Here is a 12,165-nt window from a genome sequence, read left to right as displayed (position 1 = left end):
CCAACGTATGGTTGGAATTTCGGAAACATACTTTCTTAAATGACACCTATATTATGAACCCACACGTTCTCCAAATTTTAAGTTTCTGTCCTTAGTCAGTCAGTCAGTTAGTCAGTCAGCACACTGACTTTTATATGTAGAGATTAGTGAAATACTTACGATGTTGCAAAAGCATAGCTACAAACAGGATGATATAGAGTGCAGACCCACTTAAATCGTCGTGCGAGGTGACTTATTGTTCACCGCTTTCGATATTGCGTGTAAAATAAAATTGTGCACTACTTTTTATTTTCCCTTCCTCTCCGAGTAATCATTCGAAACAATTATTTTAATGTGTGAAATCAAATGTCTTTCCTGCAGATCCTGCGCAATACTGAGTCTACTATCAAAGATTTTGTTGGTACATTATTTCTGTGTGGAGAGACTGCATCGAAATTTATACCATTCTTCTGTCAAACAAAAATAATTTATTACTTATTAACCTGAATAACCGTTTATTTTCGTAAACTTTTAACGGAAATAATTCGTTTTTAATACTACATTTGCATAGCTATGTTTTGTATAAAGGGAACGTTCTGAAGTACGTACGCTTTGTTATGACCAGCACGGCAGGAGTACGCTGATTTCATAATCTGTTTTAATGCCATAACAACATCTAAACTGATCTATTATACTCTTAACAACATAAACTGTTTCTTTACTGGAGAGACTGATGATTTTTAGATTTACTTTTATCTATTTTATCGAACCATATATCAATAGGTAAGGCATGAAATAGGAAATTGCACTCACAGATTATCATAGGTTTTGTTCAACTGATCCCGTCAATCTCCTCTTTACATTACTGCTTTTCGTTTCATTATAGCTGATCTAACAACGCTATTAACTTCCTTTTACGTAGTGACATATTAAAACTTACTTGTCTGCTGTTGTTAAATTAATTTAATGCTGAGAATTTTCTCTGTGAATTTCTTTCCATATGCCACAAGTGTATTGTAATTCGTGATCACGTTGTATGTCTTACTGTTAAATGTGAGCGTAATTGGATATTACAAAGGTTACACAAACATCCATTTGTTTTTTAGTCATAACTCTCCTGACTAGTTTGATGCAACCCAACACGAATTCCTCTCCTGCGCCAACCATTTTCTTGGTGTAGCACTTGCTACTTACATCCTCAGTTATTTGCTGAATGTGTTCCAATCTCTGCCTTCCCTATAGTTTTTACCTTCTTCAGCTTTTTTTAACCCTCTACAGCTTTCTTTTCTCAGCTATCCTGCGGAGAACCTCCTCATTCCTTACCTTATCAGTCCACTTAGTTTTCCCTATTATTTTGTAGCATCACATCTCAAAGGTTTCGATTCTCTTCTGTTCCGGTTTTGCCACAGTCAGTGTCTCACTGTCATACAGTGCTCTGCTCAAATGTACATTGCAAACGCACATTTGCTTTGCGGAGCGATTGCTGATGGACTAACCATCCAGGCCATTACACGTAGTAGTTTCACCAAAAAACAACTAATTCTGAACAAAGCTTCTGCGCTACGCATTTGTTTTTCTCGAATTATGGGACAAATCAGTGAGGGGTAAAGAATTTTGAAGTTTAAAATTCAGACTGCATTAAGAAATGCAGAAGCCAATTGTACTTTGTATCAAAGACAGTCAGCTAAGCAGCATATGACAATGCGAAACCGTGCGAAAGTTCTAAATGCATTAATAATTATGGCCGTTGTGGCGTTTAAATAGAGACTATTACTATGCGATGTAAATACGCGTAGTAATTCTCGGCAGAAAATTGTAGCTACCAATCTGTTATGGATCGTTTTCGACAATTTCAAGTACGTGTAACACACCAGTGAAAGGGTAATTCTATAGGTGCTATGTAGCGAAATATGATGCACAGAGTACGTTCTTGCTTTCATCCCATTGTCTTTGTGAGCTACGGGGCAGACTCAGAGCTGATGCGTAACTGCAGTCTGTCTGTCTCTCTTTCTCTCTCTCTTTCTCTCTCTCTCTCTCTCTCTCTCTCTCTCTCTCTCTCTCTCTCCTTGTTATAGCACGTTTAAACTATATTTCATTTTTTCTTCATGATGACATCGACAGTGGGTAATAAAATTCCCCTCTGACCTTATCAATTTTCAGTTGAGGTTGTAAGTGTTAAGAGTTGGATATCTTCACATTCTGCATTTCATTCAGATTAACATCGGTCACATTGCGTTATCCCACATCCTCCCTCTTGGGCCCGTGAATTCAGGAGAGACTCGGTGTAGAGTGGCGCTGAGCATTCTTTCCGTTGTGTTTGTAGCAAGAGGTTTCACTATGACATTATATGGTGTATCTATGAACAGAGAAACGCTGCACGATCTTCGCTACGAAAATGCTCTAAATTTGCAAAAGAATTTTAAAGTCTGACATGTGCCGAAGCAAAATCTCTTGCAGTACCTCTTGAAAATGACCCAAAGACCGAAATTGCAATTGTGAAATAAATTGCTTCTGCAGTCAACGGCGAATACGACGTTCTTTCAAAAATTTCTGCGATCCTTTGAAGCTATGTCCTTTGGTAAGCATGTGGTGTAAAAATACGTTTTACCAGCGCAAATTATAGAACATTTTACGCGCTACACGAAAGGTATGAGTACTTTTTGTCGTACGACGTAAGGGAAAAACGAATGAAAAATATCGCGGTCATTTGCCGTACTTAGTCGTGTACCATGCGAGTACAGGGTGGAGCGACAATAAAGGGGCAGTCTTGAAATTGCTCAGTTGTAACTCAGAAATCAGACGAAAATTTGTATCGACCTGTCAGTCATGGGGCTGCACCATAATTTCCAAACCACGTACTGTGATGTAGGTGGGGAGTCCTTGAAATGATTAATAACACCATCATCGCCGGTGTGGAAATCAGTTCTGACTTCATGGAGCCTGGGAAGGCGATCCCGTCACGAATCATAAACATTTCGAGTACTTGTATATGAGCTGCAAACAAGTTCGACTAAACCGGGTCAGGCGCTTTCGTCACGTGGCCGTGGTCAGCTACAGGCTGTTTACTCTGGCAACACTTGACAGGTGACTCTACTGCCCTATAATTCTAGCAGTAAACAGGGCGTACCTTCAGCTACTGCATTTTTACGGTCATAAAGTACGTGTGTTGTCTCCGCGGTTCGCAGAAATAGTTCAGTCCCCTCACGTTTGTATCTCTTTTTCCCCCGGGACGATATCGTCAGAAGCGAATATCGATATCTGCATACCTCAAGGTAGTGTGGTAGGAATGGTATCACTCACTAGTGGCAACTATTTATTCACAATCTATGCAAAAGAGTTACATGTTTCCACCCGTTCTGTTGATGGTGCGAATGGAGCGATCTACTGCCCGTCGAATCTCTGGAACAATTCTGAAGCGAATGCCACCAAGTGGTTCCTTCATTTTCGGAATCAAATCAAAGTCACAAGGACTCCGTGGAGTACGGTGGGTGGTACAGTACTTCCCAGTCCCATCGACCGAACAGAGCAGCTACAGCTTGCGCTGTATGCACCCGCGCTGGCCGTTTATGAAGCATTACCTGTGACCAGCTTTGCAGAAGAAGCGGCGACACTTTCTGCGCAACCCATCCATCATTTTGCACGACAATGCGCGGGCGCATACAGCACAAGCTGTGGCTGCTCTGTTCGGTCGACGGGACTGGAAAGTACTGCACCACCCACCTCCCCGGACTTAAGTCCTTTTGGCTTTGATTTGATTCCGAAGGTGAACGGACAACTTTGTGGCATTCACTTCGGAATTGTTCCAGAGATTTGACAGGCAGTAGATCGCTCCATTCGCACCATCAACTGAACAGGCCCTGCTAACGGTATACTACGCCTTCGACATCGCTGGCAACGTGTTCTACACAACGCTGGTGACTACTTTGAAGGAGATTAACAGGTGCAAACATGCAACGCCTTTATATCGGTTGTGAATAATTTGTTGCCACTATTTAAGTTCCAACCTACGTATGTTAATTATCTGGCGGATATCTTTGGCCCTACGAGGTATTCTCAAACGACGAAAATATGTGTAGAATGATAACATAGAACCTTGTTTCTAAACGCAGTGACACCTTGCAGGTGTTCAGTGAAAAAATTGGCGCCCTACTTGAAACATAAACGTCTGTATTTTAATGTGCGTAAGTAGGTGCGGTTGTCTACCGCACTAGCAGACAAAAACATGCATTAGACCATGTTTTGATGCTTATAAAACTGATATTACCAAGAATGGAAGTGAGAAAGAACCGCTTTTGTTCTCTGTATACATAAACGATCTGACGAAAGGGATGGCCGTTTGCTGTAGTCTTTGAGAAAATGTCGTCTTTGAGTGACTGTAGGAGGACAGATGAAATGAAAAGAATTTCTATTCGGTGCGATAAATGGCTGCTTTCTGCAAATATGGGAAACCGTAAGTACAAGTGGTGTGCTGGCAGACATAGTCTTGTCAGTTATCTGGGCAAAACGTTGCAAAGCGACGTGAAACAGCACGGGCACGTAAGGACGGTTGTACGGAAGGCTTGTGTTTATCGGGACAGTCCTAGAAAAGTGTAGCTATCTATAAAGGAGGATACGTGTGCACCCATTCGCTACTGCTTGAGTGTATTGAGATCACCAGAAGGGTAGATTAAAGGAAGACAGAAGCAATATGAGGCAGGATGGCTAGATTTGTTACCGGTAGGATCCATCAACAGGCGAGTATTACTGAAAAGCTTCGTGGAGGCTGGGAACCCCCGGAGGAAAAAAGACCTGCAGTTCGCGAAACACTTTAGAGAGCCATCATTTGCGACAAACTACAGAACGATACTAACGCTGTCAAACTACGTCTCGCATAAGGACAGGAAAAACTAGACAAAAGATATTAGGGCACATGTGGAAGCACATAAACACAAATTTTTCCCTCTCTCCATTTGCCACTGGAACAGGAAACTGACTGATTAGCAGTGGTACAAGGTACCTTCCGCCAAACACAGTGTGGTGGCTTGCAGAGTATAAATATAAATACAGAAGGTGAAATCCTGTGCTGTAGCATCAATAGTGCGTTTTTCCTTTGAGTTCACTGTATAAATGAGGAATAATAGTGCAGAAAAAAGTAGAGATGATGAGAAACTAAGTACTAAGTCCCCGCCTAGCACAAATTTTCGTTAGTCACGGCGCATTCAGTTTGTGACCCTTCCTGCATATCTATATCCGAAGTACCGTAAAATACGAAGCCGGCTGTAACATGTGGAGATGGTAACGTGGTATCTTACGCTATGGAACTGATGCAACGGCCAAGGTTACGGTCTGCAGCTAGATCTGGTCCAGGTCCTGTGTTGAAGCCCTTGACAGAGTTTTGTTGCTGTCTGTCTTTCACTAGTTCACGTGTGGACCCCATGTGCAGCAGAAAGAGACCAGCTATCAACATGAAATACGTAGTCAATTTTAGCGACGGATCTATGTATACTTTAAGCGTAAATGTTACTGTAATGAATAAACATACTTAGAAGCACGAAGCTTGAAAAATGTTTTCATGGAACAGTTGAAATCTGAATTAATATTTTCCGTTTCGTACTGAACACTTGGTACGTGTTATATTACGCATCTATGAACGCAGATTCGTTGTTTGTTATGTTTCGTTGTTACATTATTTGGAACTGGTAAGTCAGACTTCGTTCAAAAACGAAATCCATTTGAAAGCAACACCTTTCAGAGGAAGGTAGCCAGTATCAGCTAAGTAGAACTTCCCCGCTGCCTCCCTTAGTGGTTGGCAGGAGACCTGTTTTTTGAGGGCGGGAGCTTACGGAGCATCGGTCACTCGAGCCCGTAAAACTCCGGGACGCGACCGTCTCAGCCTCCAATTTCACTTTTCGGACATAAGCGATTGCACGTTCCGAATACGGCAGCTATTATCGCACTAGGCACTTGCCGTGCAAAATCTCGTTACAAACTTGTTCATTATCTTGCTCAGAGACGCACGATGACGCCTACGATATGGAGCCACAGTTTTACTGAGGCGCGATCACCTGTTTCAAACAACTTCAACGACAACCTGGGTGCACGAATGGCAAAACGTCATTTTTTCGGATGAACGCAGGTTCTGTTTACAGCATCATGATGGTCGCATCCGTGTTTGGCGACATCGCAGTGAACGCACATTGGAAGCGTGTATCCGTCATCGCCATACTGGCGTATCACCCGGCGTGATGGAATCGGGTGCCATTGGTTACACGTCTCGGTCACCTCTTGTTCGCATTGACGGCACTCTGAACAGTGGACGTTACATTTCAGATGTGTTACGACCCGTGGCTCTACCCTTCATTCGATCCCTGCGAAACCCTACATTTCAGCAGGATAATGCACGACCGCATGTTGCAGGTCCTGTACGGCCTTTGCGGATACAGAAAATGTTCGACTGCTGCCCTGGCCAGCACATTCTCCAGCTCTCTCACCAATTGAAAACGTCTGGTCAATGGTGGCCGAGCAACTGGCTCGTCACAATACGCCAATCACTACTCTTGATAACTGTGGTATCGTGTTGAAGCTGTATGGGCAGCTGTACCTGTACACGCCAGCCAAGCTCTGTTTGACTCAATGCCCAGGCATATCAAGGCCGTTATTACGGCCGAGTTGGTTGTTCTGGGTACTAATTTCTCAGGATCTATGCACCCAAATTGCGTGAAAATGTAATGACATTTATGGTATAATATATTTGTCCAATGATTAGCCGTTTATCAACTACACTTCTTCTGGGTGTAGCAATCTTAATGGCCAGTAGTGTATTAGTGGAGCGCCAGCGGCCGCAGTGGGTGCCGATGGCAGCTGACCGCCAGCGTTACGTGAGGGCGTACACGGCCGTGCCCGGCCGGCGGCGGGCGCCACTTTCTCCGGCGAGGCCAGGTGGCCGCCCGCCCGCTCACCGCACTGTGCGCTAGGCGCTGGCCGCCTCCGCCGCCGCCGCCGCCGCCGCGCTGGCTTTGACCCGCTTCCCCACGCTGACTGCCCCATATCTGACGCGCCCGCCAGCCTGCAACGTAACCGCGGTTGCTTACTTACTGGCGCACCTCTTCGCCGCTAATTTATTTGCGTGGCCGTTTATTTTGCGAGCACTCTTGCGTAACGTTCCCGATCCGTTAATCGAGAACCAGTTCCGCGCGTTCGAACCTCTGCAGCCGCTGCGCCTACAGGCTCTTTCCACTGCTCGCATTCTTTTCTCGTTCATATCCACGGCCGGCACCTAGTGTAGCGACGTCCGCCATCGTATCTGTTCTTGTGTGGCCTGGAACTAGCCGCTAGAGAACTGAATTTGAAGGAGAAAAAAGAGTAAATGGAGTGATTATATAGGCTGGGCTACAGTAGACAGGGACGGGATACACATTGCCGAAGAAAAAAATGTCCAGAACATACGGCCGGATGTCGGTGTAACTTCGTAAAAGGAAATACCTACACATCGTTGGTTCTAGGAGACTTATGACCTAAGATGTTGAGTCCCATAGTGCTCAGAGCCATTTGAACCATTAAATGATTACAACTGCAATTGAAGAGACTGAAAAAATCAACCACCCAGTTGCAAACTAAAAATTTATTTAGCCCTTGACCTAGGTTTCGATATTTCTAAAAATATCTGCTTCAGAACAAGTCGGCGTTGTTACATCACATGGTGGTGGCTTCAGCTAACGTAAAAAAATGGTTCAAATGGCTCTGAGCACTATGGGACTTAATTTCTGAGGTCATCAGTCCCCTAGAACTTAGAACTACTTAAACCTAACTAACGTAAGGACATCACACACATCCACGCCCGAGGCAGGATTCGAACCTGCGACCGTAGTGGTCGCGCAATTCCAGACTGTAGCGCCTAGGACCGCACGGTCACTCCGGCCGGCTCAGATAACGTAATTTACCACCATGTGGAAGACATTTCCTATATACATAACGCCAGTAGTTATTAAGGAAACTGTGTTGAGAATTTCTGAGGAATGTAATTCACTGAAAGCTAAAAAGACTTTATATTTAAGAAAAATGTCGAGTTTGCACTGTTTCGTAAGTCCTTTCGTAAGCTGCTGCGCATGTGTAGCAAGTCTGAAGACAATATCGTAATGGAAAATTGTTATTAACAGTAACACGTTTGTGTCTAATGTGGGAGATATAGAACAAATGTAATAACGCAACAAGACTGTTCTGACAATATACTTATATGGATATGGTGTCTGTTGTTCCGGAGATGTCCGAAAGAACAGACACCATTGATGACCTGCAGCCGTCTAGAAGGAATTTAGAATTAATTTTAATACCTTGAGGTGCTGACGGGCGTTGATATATACCGACGGGGACAGATGAAAATGTATGCCCCGACCGGGAGTCGAAACCGGGATCTCTTGCTTGTATGGCAGACGCTCTACCCACCTGAGCCACCGAGCACACAGATGAATAGCGAGACTGCAGGGACTATTTCGCACACGCCTCCCGAGAGACCCATATTTTCACCTTGTATGTGCACACACTACATTCGTAGTGTCCCACCGCAACACGCTCATTACTCATGTAAGACATTCTTACCAAGACCCGTAAGAGTTCGGGGAATATGTGTGCATCCGCACAGAAGAAGAAGGTCCTTGTCGGTATTGCCATATCAATTTAAGCATATAGTTCTGGCAATACCGACAAGGACCTTCTTCTTCTGTGCGGATGCACACATATTCCCCGAACTCTTACGGGTCTTGGTAAGAATGTCTTACATGAGTAATGAGCGTGTTGCGGTGGGACACTACGAATGTAGTGTGTGCACATACAAGGTGAAAATATGGGTCTCTCGGGAGGCGTGTGCGAAATAGTCCCTGCAGTCTCGCTATTCATCCGTGTCCTCGGTGGCTCAGGTGGGTAGAGCGTCTGCCATACAAGCAGGAGATCCCGATTTCGACTCCCTGTCGGGGCATACATTTTCATCTGTCCCCGTTGGTATATATGAACGCCCGTCAGCAGCTGAAGGCATTGAAATTAATTCTAAAAATTCTTCTGAAATTGGTTTTGGAAAACATATATTAGGATTTACGTCCACATCGACAACGATCTCATTACAGAAGGAGCACGATTTAGGATTGGAGAAGAACCTGGTAGGAAAATGACCGTTCCCAGCATTTGCTTTAAATAATAAGAAAAACCACAGAAAACCTAAATCTGGATGTCAACCGTCGTACCCCCGAATACGGAGATAGTACCTCAACTTTGTACCTCCTGTCTCACCCAAATGCCCTTGAGTCTCCGGCCACGACAGCGTTGGCTCAATCAACTGATTCGTATGGATTTAGACTCTATGGCGCATTACTTGCGATCATTAACCGACAGTTGCCTATTTTGTCTTCTGATATCAGGTTTAAAGACTCGGCAAGGTAGACCCGATCATTGTCCAATATTCGTGAAACCAAGGTGTCTGCAAAACTGATCATCCATAGTAATTTAGATGACTACTGAATTACTTACTCTAACCTGAAAACGTAGCAAAATTTCAGAGATTAAGTGCATTACCTACAGAGTTGTCTCATCGGCCATCGTCTAGTGGTTACGCTACCACTGAATGTGACATTTCACGAATACACTTTGACTACTGTTACACGTCTGAGCTAATATGCCGAAGGAAACTACACTATTCTCCTTCCGTTGCGTAACTGTGAACATGGGTCGTCTTCAGTAGCCCCGTGACCGAGGAACACAACAGTTACACTCCACCAATGATTCGGCTGCGTCATTTCCCGCGCGCCCTTTCCCGCAGACGCTCTAAAATGTCAAAGCTGCTGGTGCTTGAAAGCGCATGCGAACATCTCAAGCGTAGCAGTACTGCCGGGAGCTTAACAAGCAACCGTGCAGCTAATCAACTAATCCATCACCGAACCCTGTATACGGGTGACACTTCTCTAAAGGTTTTCAGAAACTACAACCAGTCGCCTTTCATGTTGGTAGAATTTTTATTTCCCTATTAGCGACTTCAGGTCGCCCAGTGACTCATCACATGGTACATTTCTTAGTAGCAGTTCATAGCACTGCGTGAGCCAGTGTGTAGAGTTATTTAATTCCAGAGGACTCCTGTAAGGCACGTGGGTGTAGTTACCAGTGGTAAATTCAACCATCAGATTTATTGCTGTTTGCTGTTGCCATTAAATTACTTCAAGTGATCGCTGGGCTGATTCCTTTGAACAGACCACAGATATGAATGATAGTGAAGTTAGTTCGTCACTTATTCTATTATCGATAGGAGAGTACAAATCTGTGCCGTCGCAGGCTTTACTACCGTCTATTTGATTCCATTTAATTAATATTCAACCATCACAGCAACCGAAAATTCTGATATATTCCATATCCCTTCCTTGCTATTCGACTTTCACATAACGACCACAATTATGATCCTGCAGACGGTCTATTGAAAGCCGATTATTTCAATGATAAGTAACTGTCTTGCTACTACTGAGGCAGTAGCCGATAAATACGATAGCAGTATGATTTTAGTCCGCATACAGTCACCTGCTTCAGAGACAGAAAATGTTTTCCTAAGAAGGAATGGGTGGAATAGTGTGAACAGAACTCGTGGTGAACATTCTCATCAGAAAAAATTGACAGATGACGTGAGGAATTTGATCAGATGAAATGATTTATATAAAAGTATCAAATGGATCTGAGGTCACAAAAAACAGAGAATACGATTTGTTCTTGCCACGTATGCTTTCTCTAAACGACTAGTATGTGAGTTGCGAGGGCCAAATTAAGACAAGCGATTCTGGCACAGAAGCATCGATAGTTATTAGGGAAGGATAAAGGTGTATTCGTTCCCAAAATGGATTATTTCCTCATCACGTAATGTATGAACAGGAAGTCAGAAAAAATTTTTAAAACTTGAGTAATAAGGAGGCCACTGCAGATGACAAGTGGCACAGGTTTATCAGCAGGATGAAATTTTGTAAAAAAAAAGATATTTACAATTCTTTTTTCAGTTAATACGGTTTCTTTGAACACAAGCACTAATTTATTTTTTTCCCACCTCCAACACTATGTTGTTCGCAATTGTGCCTTATTTCTTTTTGAGCTTACTTGAAATATGCAAGTATTATTTCTGTGATTTTTAGAGGAAGGTAGAGCGTCTTGTGCCATTTCCATTTGCACTATCCAGTATACCCTAGGAAGGACCAGCAAGCAAGTACGTTGCCAATTAGAACAGAGGAGCGCAGTAGCCGCAATCCCACCCACCTTGACCTCCTAGGCGTAAAACATTCTGCCCTGACGCACATGCAGAGTTATTAATTCACTTTCAGTCTGAAGGAATTCAGGACATCTATTGGACATTGACCAGCAGCAAGGGAGCCCAGAATCATTTATCGCAAAATCGCGAAACTATTTCTCCGATGGCCGCTATTCTCGCCGGCCGCAGTGGCCGAGCGGTTGTAGGCGCTTCAGTCATGAACAGTGCGGCCGATACGGCCCCAGGTTGGAATCCTACGTCGGGCATGGATGTCTGTGATGTTCTTAGGTTAGTTAGGTTTAAGTAGTTCTAAGTTCTAGGGGACTGATGACCTCAGATGTTAAGTCCCATAGTGCTCAGAGCCATCCGAACCGCTATTCTCCTTGCAAATGAAAACGCTAGGTGGCCCTAGGTTCACAACACTACCAATGGCACTATACCTTCAGTTACGCATTTTACCAGTCAATATCAAAACTACGAAAATGTGTATAGAGAGAACATACGCATTTAACTCACCGTTAACTATCTCACAGTACAGTAATATGTAAAAGTCAAGTTAAAATTTTCTGGGTTGTTAGGCTGCGTCATATTTCCTCTAAAATAATCGACGTTTCGACACCTCTGCTGGGATTTTCCTCATGATCTTCCGGTGTCCACTACTGCTAGAATACTAGATTTTAACTTGTCTGACAACGACCACGATAGCCTGCAGACTTACATAATCTGTAAAAGTCTCGTACAAACTAAACTATTTCAGTTATGAATATTGTAGGAAGTAGGCATCTGTTACAAACTGATACCATCTTTCGGAATCAATAAACATGGTTTTTCGGTACTTTTATCAGAAATTGTAGTTTCCCTCACCCCTCCCTCTCCTCAGCTCAGCTGGTACCCTCTTGCGTGCAAGCACAAAATTAGATGTTCAATTCCTAAGACGTAAGCCT

At 43.6% G+C, this 12,165-nt stretch overlaps 1 protein-coding gene across 1 annotated transcript in view; it reads right to left on the bottom strand.

Annotated features, from left to right (window-relative positions):
• Positions 1-12,165, bottom strand: part of LOC126161511 (putative uncharacterized protein DDB_G0271606) — a 477,313-nt gene that overhangs the window by 221,316 nt on the left and 243,832 nt on the right. The gene's annotated exons all lie outside the window — the stretch shown is intronic.

Source organism: Schistocerca cancellata, chromosome 2, assembly GCF_023864275.1.
Source record: "Schistocerca cancellata isolate TAMUIC-IGC-003103 chromosome 2, iqSchCanc2.1, whole genome shotgun sequence".
Taxonomy (NCBI): Eukaryota; Metazoa; Arthropoda; class Insecta; order Orthoptera; family Acrididae; genus Schistocerca; species Schistocerca cancellata.
Note: the sequence above shows the minus strand (reverse complement) of the source record. Positions and strands in the feature narration are given on the sequence as shown.